The sequence below is a fragment of the Crocuta crocuta genome, unplaced genomic scaffold, assembly GCF_008692635.1.
Source record: "Crocuta crocuta isolate KB4526 unplaced genomic scaffold, BGI_CrCroc_1.0 scaffold221, whole genome shotgun sequence".
Taxonomy (NCBI): Eukaryota; Metazoa; Chordata; class Mammalia; order Carnivora; family Hyaenidae; genus Crocuta; species Crocuta crocuta.
Window position 1 is genome coordinate 2889194 of NW_027528610.1, and position 11609 is coordinate 2900802.

At 44.3% G+C, this 11609-nt stretch overlaps 1 long non-coding RNA gene across 2 annotated transcripts in view; it reads right to left on the minus strand.

Annotated features, from left to right (window-relative positions):
• Nucleotides 1-7434, minus strand: part of LOC144223927 (uncharacterized) — a 100512-nt gene extending 93078 nt beyond the window's left edge. The window contains exons 1-3 of one of the 2 annotated variants that reach the window (XR_013332876.1): nt 7262-7434; nt 5840-5931; nt 4427-4524 (exon numbers count right to left, since the gene is read on the minus strand). This is a non-coding gene — a long non-coding RNA (uncharacterized LOC144223927). Of the gene's footprint in view, nt 1-4426; nt 4528-5839; nt 5932-7261 lie in introns of both variants that reach the window. The other variant, XR_013332875.1, reaches the window with a different exon arrangement.
• Between the last annotated feature and the right edge of the window lie 4175 nt (nt 7435-11609).

An 11609-nucleotide genomic window follows, 5' to 3' on the forward strand; every position in this document is an offset into this window, starting at 1 on the left:
GACGCTGCCGTGGAAAAGAAATCGCAACATGAAGTTACATGGTGATTTTTAATTTTTACACGTCTCCGTCACACGTCTTAGGCCATACTCATGGATAGCAGTGGGATCTTTCGCAATGTATCTATTTCTTTTGGGTTCCTCATGAGCTTGCGAAATACCCGCAAGCACATTAAATCGTAGTTGCCCTTACGGAGCAAAAGAACTTGGCACGTAACCTTCACTCACCCACAGTTTCAAACAGGAGCCCAGCATGGACAAAGCATGCAAACAAGAAAGAAATCTCTATCTCAGGGAAGAAGCCAGAAAGGGGATTCAGAAGGAATTAATCCATGTGGAAAGAAGCAAATGTAAAAGAGTTTTGTGGGTTCTGGTGAAATTCTTTCCTGGCCTTTGGCATTGCCCAGAAACTTAAGGGAACCACAGGAATTAAATCTAAAATATTATAAAGACTATGGTGTGTATCACACAAAACCAATCTGCATATGATTTACCAGAATTTAACAGGAGAGAGAGACATGATTTCCGGGATTCAGGTAGCCTACCCTGTGGTTCCACGAAAATTTACCTTTTCAGAGGACTCAACCCTAAGACTTGACTCCACTGTCCATGTTAGGTAACAATTTTTGTTTCTCTCTGAGATTTCTAGATATTTCTTCTTGGACTCCAGGTTAGGCTACTCTTCCTCTGCCCAGCTCTCAAAATTCCCTGTTCTTCACAGATGCTAATACGTGTGTAGTCTTGTCTTATTCAAACCTAGCATCATCAGGAAGTTAGGTTCAACCTGTTCCAGAATCATCTAAACACTGGTGGCTGTTTTTGCTACAATCTCTGCAATCCACTCACCGCAAACTCCTTAAATCTGCGGCTTGAATACTTAGCAGATTTGTATCCTGCAGACAGCAAAACACTGGTCTGACAATTTCTCTCTTAAGTGTTTCTACCGCACTGATACTTATTTTTATAAGTGATAAGTTCAACTGGTTTTGCCCCATTTTTGCTCCTTTAAAGGGTTTGCCTGTTTTATTTAAATATGTTTATCTTTTGACCTTTATCTCCCGTTTTTTCCTCTTCCGGCCCCTCCTCTAGACAACCTTTATGTGGATACTACATGCTCCTTACCATCTTTACTTTTCTCCATTTTTCTTCCTTTAATTCTGTTTAATTGTATTTGCTTTGCTAAAGCAACAGGTTGAGTCTCTTCTGACTCACTTAAGAGTTTTTAGGGGCGCCTGAGTGACTCCGTTAAGGGTCTAACTTTGGCTCAGGTCATGATCTCGTGGTCTGTGGGTTCGAGCCCCATGTCGGGCTCTGTGCTGACAGCTCAGACCCTGAAGCTGCTTTGGATTCTGGGTCTCCCTCTCTCTTTGCCCCTCCTCTGCTCATGCTGTCTCTCTCTCTCAAAAACAGATAAACATTAAAACAAATTTTTTAAGTTATTTAGCTACAGACTCTAGGATTTCACTTTTGTATTTATTGAAATGAGAAATGAAATACCGTCTTACAAAGAGTGAAGAAATTAGCTTTTATTTGAAAGTCCCATTTTAAATATTTCTCAAATGATTTTGCTTATGTTTTTACAGCGTGATATTTCTCTTTGGAGATATAAATAACGATTCCCTACAATATACATACGGCCTACCATAACTTTGCTTTTGTGAACTTTTATTATTTTGCAGTCTTCATGTTTACGGTTTTGTGTGCCAATCTTCAGAATAAAGCAACAGAGTGAGGTTAATGTTGGCTAACTATTAGGAGAGAATGGTAAATAATAGGGGGCAACCCAAATTCTTTAGCTTCTCAGGAAAAGAATTAAGTGATGACCTGCACAGACGAGACTGTTACAGTAATATTACTTGAGATAAACATTTGAGTAATATTGTAATGACATAAAGATCAGGCCAGTAACAATTTATAAAACGGAATTATTAAATACGTCTAATTCTTACAAGGAGCATCTGGGCTAAAGATATGTACAATGCATTTTGTCTGTAATACATATCAAATATTTTAAATGTAAAAGGGCAAAATATGGATGTGAAAATTTTAACTGTTTGTTATAAATACCAACCAAGTATATTAAGTAAACTCGTAAAGTACTTTTCTTTGTAAGTTACAGATTAACTCAAATAAACACACTATGTACACATTTATATGTGTACTTTATATATTTAATATATATATACATTTAACATGTGTTTATGTTATATATATTCAGTGTATACCGATACGTTATATACATTTAGTGTATATTGATATGTGTTATGTATATTTAGCATACATTTACACATTATAGATATTTAATACATACTTATATATAACATATAAGAAAAAAACAAAGTATAAAAGGTCTTTTCTAGTAATCAGAATTTTTGTTGTTCAAATATATACACACTCCCTTGTGACTTAGAGGTGCACTCAAAAAAAAAACACTATATTCACTTATATATGTGTATTTAAAATATGCTTATATATATAATTTATATATTTGTTTAAGATATATGTATTTAACGTTATATATTTGTATACTACATATTTGAGTAATAAATGTCTATGTATTACATATGTAATATGTATACACATACGTATTAACATACATTACATGCTATACGGATTCAGCACATACTGATATACATAATATATTTAAAAGAGGGAAAACACAGATAAAGTGTAGGAATAAAACATCTTTTCTAATCATCAGAATTTGGCTTGTTCAAATGTCCAAACCCTCATTCATCTCTCGAAGCCAAAGCACCTGACTAAATTTTAAGAAAACGTACCTAAGTCACTATCTTCAGAACGATTCTAAACAGGGCATTTTACCCCATGCATTTCAGAGAGATAGACTGAACCCGCATTCTGCCAAACCCGCCGGCAGCTGGGAAGACATGCGGGTGGACCGGACCCGCAGGTCGGAACGACACGCCCTGGTGTGCAAGACGCACGCTCATCATGCTCATCGACTGAAGAAACTAACACACCCCCCCCAGCGTCACTAAAAGTCCCTTTATGAGGACGTCCTGGGGCCGCCAGGCCGTCTTCTGTCCCTGAGCATCATCACAATGACACTTGTTTCACTACGTTCTTATAAAGGGCGTACCTGACTGGCATGTGGGGAGTTACGACACCCGGTTTATTTAGCTGTCAGAGCCCATATTCTCAGAATTGTCTAACTACTAAGGACCCAGCTTTGTCATCTTTCACTTCTAAGGCCCGATTCCCAGATTGGCGGCAGGAGCTTGGTTTCTAAGGGCTTAGTTGTTGGGGTGACTGGCTGCAGGGATCAGGGATCACCCAGTGAAGGGGAAGCCTCTGGATGTCCTCGCGTGTAGGCTCCCGACAGGTGCGGTAGTTTATCAGAACGCAAAGCACCTTCTGGACTGACTGCATGTGGAGACCATCTTTGGGCGCCTGGGGGCTCATTCAGTTAAGCGTCCGACTTCGGCTCAGGTCACGATCTCACAGTTTGTGGGTTCGAGCCCCGCGTCGGGCTCTGTGCTGACTGACGGCTCAGAGCCTGGAGCCTGCTCTGGATTCTGTGTCTCCCTCTCTCTCTGACCGTCTCCCCCCACCCCCCCAACCCCCGCTCAATAATAAATGGACATTAAAAGAAAAATTTTACAGAATCCATCTTTGGTAAAGGAATTCCGTCTTACCCATGTTAATCGCGACGACCAGAACGGGGACACAAGGAAAGGAAGACATAAGCAGGGAACACACTCTACAAATCTGCATTCTAGGAACTCACGCCTGAGCCGCAGACACAAACACACAGGGCTGTGTGGTCACCAACACAAAGGAGTCACAACTTGGGGTCCCAAAGGCCGGGACACACCCAAAGCCTCAAGGCAAACAGAGGCAAATGCAGACAAACTCACCTGCATCTTATCTACAACCTTCAAGAGCCACTTAATCCTCAGGCGTTAATCCAACTCAGCAAACCAACTGAAGGCATTTGTCCCCACTCCTACCACCAGACCTCGAGGCCACTGGGGACCCCATCCAGGAATCCACGTACCCGACCGTCAGAGCCACCACCCGAGGCCGACACACTCAGTCACTTGACGTGAAACTGAACGATGGGCCTTAACAAGGCTGCCAGACGTTCAAGGGGTACGAATCTGAGTCCAGAAAGATTGGTACTTACGTAGGTCAGCGGGTGGCCTTCCACATACACACCCCTGTGCTCGCTCTCAGGGACCACCTCTTTTCCCCTGCATTTTCAACTTTTACCACTCCCCCCAAATCACAGTCATTAGCCTACAAACACACTCTGATGTTAAAAACCATTTGAAAAGCCGTGTTGGGCTCCAGAGCCCACAAGCGAGCATGGACTCATTTCCCTGAGTCCCTATATGAGTCTCCGTGAAATGGTATGTAGGCGTCGTCTGCATACAGTGTGTCTCATGGTGGCCTCTGGTATACCTACCTCAGGTAGTCATGGCCGCGGGCATTCAGATGTCATAATTCTCTGTGACTCGCCCATTGATGACATCAGCCTTGGCACAGGCAAGTTGCCCAACTCACCTGCTGGATGGGAAATGAAGAGACACGTGAATGAGGTACACGTACACACACACACACACACACACACACACAAGTGTAAGTATAACTGGTAGATGGGACAGGTAAGGAATTGGGGGCTGAGTATAGGAAGAAGACGGAGATGTGATGGTGGGGAGGCCATCAGTGAGAATAATCAGGCTCCTCTGGAGTTGTTTTCTTTTCGTTTTGTTTTGTTTGAAGTTTCTTTCTTTATTTTGAGAAAGAGGGAGAAAGACAGAATCCCAAGAAGGGTGCATCAATGCAGAGCCTGATGCAAGAGTTGGATGCATGAACCATGAGGTCATGACCCGAGCAAAAGCCAGACTCTTAACCGACTGAGCCCCCCAGGCGCCCCTGCTTACACTCATTTTGAAAGAGGGAGAGAGAATCCCAAGCAAGCTCTGTACGGACAGAACGGAGCCCTACTTGGGGCTTGATGTCATGAATCACGAGGTCATGACCTGAGCGGAAATCAAGAATCAGACGCTTAACGGGCGCCTGGGGGGCTCAGTCGGTTAAACCTCCGACTTCAGCTCAGGTCAGGAGTTCACAGTTTGTGGGTTTGAGCCTTGTGTCGGGCTCTGTGCCGACAGCTCAGAGCCTGAAGCTGCTCTGGATTCTGTGACTCCTCTCTCTCTCTGCCGCTCCCCTGCTTGCAGGCTCTTTCTCAAAAAAATAAACTAATAAATCATTTTAAAAATAAAAGGTAATGGACGGAGGGTACAGTCATAAGGGAAAGACAGGAATGATTGCATAGCATCTTTGTGGCCTTCCTTCTCTCCTATTCCGTTCCACGCACAAAACACAATGTTTGCTCTTCCAGGACATGTAATGTATGATCAGGATTTTCTCGTCATCCCTCCTTTGATAGTGTCCAAATCTTAATACTTCAGTGTGTTTTCACACTCAGGCGTCGGGACTTAAGGTCCCTGGGGATTCCATTAGAGGGAGCTTTCTTCTTTCCTGATTTTTATCCTTACGGGTTTCACAAATGGCTGTAAGTAAGGTGAATGTGCGTTTGCTCCCGCAGCCAACTCTCAAATCTTTTAAAGACTTAAATGTCCCAGCCCTAAAGGGAAATTTATAGCCTTTTTTGGAATGTGAGTTATTTTCCATTCACGTTTCCTTAACTCGGTAGATAAGAATAAAGAAGCACAGTTCAAGTTAAATCGTGAGGCTCATCCGTTACTCCACATAATGGCACGAAATTAAAATGTTCCCTTCCCCTTCCATCTGGGAATAGCAAGGTTTAATGAATTATTCTCTACGTCAAGAATTTTACTATCACATTTACTACCTCTTCTGCAGGCCATCCTGGCTCTGAGCAGAAATCATGTTTTCTTCGGGCTTCGCGGGAACATCTCCCCATTTGTAAGATCAACGGTTTTCCTGTGAAAAACGACGAAATGAAACTTTAGTGCTCTGTGATGAAAATGACCTTAAGGATAATAACAGTATAAAGCTGCCGACTCCAACTAAAACTTGACCAACCTTGAAATTCTAGGCTTGCACCCAAAATCGCATCGGGATCTTTTTTTTGTTTTTGAAAAACTCACTCCCATTTTACCTTCTAGGATGACAGAGTGGAGATGAATGACTGAAGTATGATTCGGTGTTTCTGAACGGACAGCACAGATTAGTAATCCAACGGCGTCACGCGGAGTTCCTTCCCCAGTGGGGGAGGGGGACTTGCCGTTTGAGGCTAGAGTTCATGAAGCAAAGTATCAGCAGGATTTACCTCCGGGGAAACGTTCAGGGACACGGTCACGGACGGACCTCTGCCAGGTACGAGGCCCCGCGCACAGTGTCAGAGCCAGGCTACGGGGCGTTCCCAGGAGCCCGGAGGGCTGGGGACGGACGACCGCCTACCCGCCTACGGCTGGCCGTGCCCTCGACTCAAAGGCTCAAAGGCGCAGGAGGCAGGTGCAAAGGTGTGCAGGGACACATCTGGGGAAGTTGGCGGTGGGGCTCACTGGGGGGACCCTGGATTAGATACGGCACAGGAGACAGGGCTCCGGGTCTATGCGGGCTCCCTGTGGGATCTGGATACGGCACGGGGGACAGGGCTCCCGGTCTATGCGGGCTCCCTGGGGGACCCTGGATACGGCATAGGGGACAGGGCTCCCGGTCTATGCGGGCACACTGGGGTACTCTGGATACGGCACGGGGGACAGGGCTCCCGGTCTATGCGGGCACACTGGGGTGACTATGGATACGGCACAGGGGACACGGCGCCTGGTCTATGCGGGCTCCCTGTGGGATCTGGATACGGCACAGGGAACAGGGCTCCCGGTCTATGCGGGCTCCCTGGGGGATCTGGATACGACACAGGGGACACAGCGCCTGGTCTATGCGGGCTCCCTGGGGGATCTGGATACGGCACGGGGACAGGGCTCCCGGTCTATGCGGGCTCCCTGGGGGATCTGGATACGGCACAGGGGACAGGGCTCCGGGTCTATGCGGGCACACTGGGGTGACTATGGATACGGCACAGGGGACAGGGCTCCCGGTCTATGCGGGCTCCCTGGGGGATCTGGATACGGCACGGGGGACAGGGTTCCCGGTCTATGCGGGCTCTCTGGGGTATCTGGATACGGCACAGGGGACAGGGCTGCCAGTCTATGCGGGCACACTGGGGGTACTCTGGACTTCATACCGACGCACAGGCCTTGGCCCGCGTCTACGGAAGACCCCGGATGCACCGCAGTGGGGTTCTCACCTCCCACTCCGCGGAGGTGCGTCCCCGCACGGCCCGTGGGCACGCCCTTCCGCGGCCCGGACCCCTGACGGTCCCCGTCTCTACCCGGGCTCGGAGATCCTGCCACACCGCAGATTCCGGTGTTAGGACTCAATTAACCTGGCTGGGGCATTGAGCGCAGCACCGGCACGGCACGTGCGCCAGCTTTTTCCCAGGAGTCTCTGCGGGCTTCTGTCATTTCCTGAAATCCCGCGAGACCCTGCGAGATCCCTCCTGACCCTGAGACTCCCTGCGCGCTCTCGCGAGACCCGACTCCTCCCGGGAGCGAGCGTGGGCCGGCTCAGCTCTCCACGCAGGCGCGGTCGGAGCCCGGAAGGATGCTCCTGGTCGGCTTCACGGGAAACTGACCTTCCAAACACCTGCCTTAAAGGCGCAGCGCACATTTTCCTTCTGCCTTTTCTAAGCCGCTGAGAAAGGTCGTTTGTACGTGAAAGCAGACCCGCCCGTGAGGATTTGCCGGTGTCAGGACACTAATTTGGGGAAAACAGCAAAGCGTGTTGCTGAAGGAGATGAGCTGGGTCCTCCATAAAGATCTACAGGGGACACCACGTTCTGGTTGTTTCTAAACAGGGTAGTTCAGCCCAGGTGCATGTGTTATTTGTCATGTGAATTCTTGCCCGCATGCTTTGTTAACTACCCCCCCACACGTGCAAATATCGAAATATTTTCCAAAATCTTGGATAGCTGTAAGTTAAGTTGATGGCAGTGATGAAGCCCGAGGTCATGGGAGATGGAAATGCCAGCGTGTCTATGGCGCTCACGGATGTCGTCCATCTCCTGACTCAGTGATCCTGTATCTTGGAATAGACATGATATTCAAGGTGAAGCATCTCAAGGTGCAAGTGAGCAGGGGCGCCTGGGGGGCTCAGTCGGTTGAGCATCCGACTTCAGCTCAGGTCATGATCTCACAGTTTGTAGGTTCGAGCCCCGCATCAGGCTCTGTGCTGATGGCCCAGAGCCTGTTTCAGATTCTGTGTCTCCCTCTCTCTCTGCCTCTTCCCCACTCATTCTTTGTCTCTCAAAACTGAATAAATGCTAAAAAAATTGAAATAAAAAAAAAAGGTGCACGTGAGCAACACCAGGACCTCGAAGAACAGGTGTGATGCAGTCTTTTCAGAGAGAGAACAAGGGGCACGTNTTTAAAAAGTTAACCTTAAGGATTTTTTTTCTTACTGCTCACTGCAGTATTCTATGTTAATTTAACACTCTTAGAAGGTGTTCAATTAACATATGTTGCATGAATGTGAAGTCAAATGAGACATTTGGCAGACAAATGTGAGAATTCTGTACAGTACTTTTTTGAGCACCTACTAATACATCGACGTATTATGCCAAAGTAACTAAAGCCCTATCTTTGAAGGTCCTAATTTATATCAGTTTAGGTGGGAATTAGCTAATTCATGATATTTGAGAGGGTAATGAAAGGTTAAGAAAAAAACAAAAAGTAGAAATTATAAGTGCTCAGATAAAATAATGTGCTGTATACACTGGGAAATCATATTTGATACTATGTATACATATAATAATCTCTATATTACATACACTATCTCTATGGTATGTTATATAACATATTACGACTTAAGTAACCTATAGAGAAATATCTACATATTAATCACCGATATATCAGCACGTTTATATTACTAAAGGTGCTAAGTGAAAAATACAGTAAAGTCAATATATAGAAGAGCAAGGATAACTGAAAAAATGATACGTATAGAATAAATTCTAACATGGCTGGAATGTATGAATCATGTCTGAACCATGTGTGATTGATTTGAATGTTGATTCACTTAATTCTCATTATTTTCTCTCAGTATCAACCAATATTTTTTTCAGAGTTTGAGTGAATAGTATTGGACACTCTTGCACTTATATGTGTGCAAATTTTGCCGAAAATTTGCTTTTCAATCTTCCATAACCATCTTAAAGTTCATAAACTCCCTCTATTTCCTTTTTTTTTTTTTAAGTTTACTTATTTTTTTTTTTTTAGAGAGAGCGCACACAAGCAAGCGAGGGGCAGAGAGATAGGGACAGAGGATCTCAAGGAGGATCCACACAGTCAGCACAGAGCCTGAGGTGACGCTTGAACCCATGAACCATGAGTTCATGAACCGAGCCGAAGCCGGATGCTTAACTGACTCAGCCTGTGCTTAACCGACTGAGCCACTCAGGTGCCCCTGTTTCCTTTCTATTTTTAAACAATAATTCTAAATGTTACTCCGCTTTAATTAATGGGCCACACCCTGGAAGGTCCTCCAGGATCTCTCAAAGTATAAAGTCTACCAAGTTTCCGTTCATGAAGATACAAGTCAATGCGAAGGTGGTTCTGGTGATTTGCAAGTCCCTAGGGGGAAATGAATTGTAATAACAGACTTACCATTTGTTATGTTCTGAAATTAGCATATTCAGATTGTGTGGAAAGGCGATTGATCAGAACAAACTTGAATCTTAACTGGATTCCTCAGAAGTCCATACTGATTGCTCAAGGACCCTTTGGAGGTGACTTTTTTAATTAGCTGTAGTTTCTTTTAGCAGATAAAACAAGTTTGGAGATTATTAAAAAAAAAAAAAGGAAACATTTTCCAGCTACAAGCCTGGGCAAATTTATCTAGGGCACATGCATTAATTTTGTTTCATTTGTGGACACAAATGTGTCTTAAGAAGAGTTGTTTTTACTGGAGGGGAGAGGTAAGAACTCACACACAGACACACACACACACACACACACACACAAACACACACACAATTAAACCATTTGCATCCCCAAAGAGAGAGAGATTTAGCTCATCTTTGGAACAAACTGAAGATTCCCAGCAAGTTGCAACTGTTTGTGCTCAGCGACTTTAAAGTTTACCAAAGGAAGGATATGTGGAAAAGTCTTTTGTTACCTTGTCTCAACTGTGGAGGCTTGAGAGCTCAATGACTCTGTTTTCTTTCCTGAACCCAGTGTCTTGGGCGCCATGGCGTCTGTTAGGTCAATGATGAGAGTCAGCCAAACTTCAAACATCTTCCCTTCCTTCCCTTTTCTCTCAGAGATTCAAAGGTTTGGTCCACAGTTATGCTCCTTTACACCACCTCATGATTTATTAATTGTTTTGGATCTTGATATTTTATACTGTCCATACCTCCGTTCTCCAGGGTATCCTGGAGCTGCCTCAAAAAATTAAAAATGGAACTACCCTAAGATCCAACAATTCTGCTTCTGGATATTTTACGCCGAAAGTTTAAAAACAAACAAAAAGGAAATGTTAGATGCAGCACAGGTACTCCCAGTTCAGAAAGGACAGGGAAGTGTGTAGTTGTGTTATCTGTGTGTTAATAATAGAGCTACGGAACGTACCACGATAAGCTAAGAGATAACTGTTGGGAAAATTTTTCTTTCAGTTTTATTGAGATGGTCAACATCAGGTGCTACATAAGTTCACGGTGTAGAGCATGTGACAACATATATTTGTCCTGAGATGATTATCACAAGCAGGTAGCATCCATCACACATATAGATAAAAGGAAAAAAATGGGTTTTTTTTCCCTCGTGATGAGAATCTGACTTGCTGGTTAAAAACAAGAACATGGAAATGGGAAACGATGTATACAAGAATATACCTGAAAATATATATCATCCAAAATACATCTTCAAATTCTTATCTGGTGGGAACATCCTAACATTCAACATTTCAAGTTGCAGAAATTTTTTTTTTAACTTTTTAAAATGTTTTTATTTATTTTTGAGAGAGATAGAGACATAGAGCATATGCAGGGGAGGGGCAGAGAGAGGGAGACACAGAATGTGAAGCATGCTCCGGACCCTGATGTGGGGCTCGAACCCACGAACCATGAGATCGTGACCTGAGCCAAAGTCGGACACTCAATCGACTGAGCCACCCAGGCGCCCCTCAAGTTGTAGAAATTTATGGCATGAAACCAAAAATCAAAAATTGAAGGTTGGTTAAACAGCAATGAGCACGATCATTATGCCCATAATATATAACATCATGCCAACCATTAAACTATTTTTTCTCTTCTGTAAGCTTCTAAAAAGAAATTGAAGTCATTCACAAAACTATTCTAAGTAATATATCGAACAAATATATTGAGCACATTCTAAGTCATGAGGATGTCAGAGGCAGAGATCTATGCACCTCTTCTGGCCGTCTACCATGATTGTATTATGTAACATGGGCATGAAATAGTTTGATTTTCTATCAAGCTGGGGTGGGGGGAGTCAACAGACTTTCCTATGTTTTTATACATTTTTAGTTACTTTAATAATCAGCTATTCTTCAAATATTTTGTTCTTACTAGTTTCTTA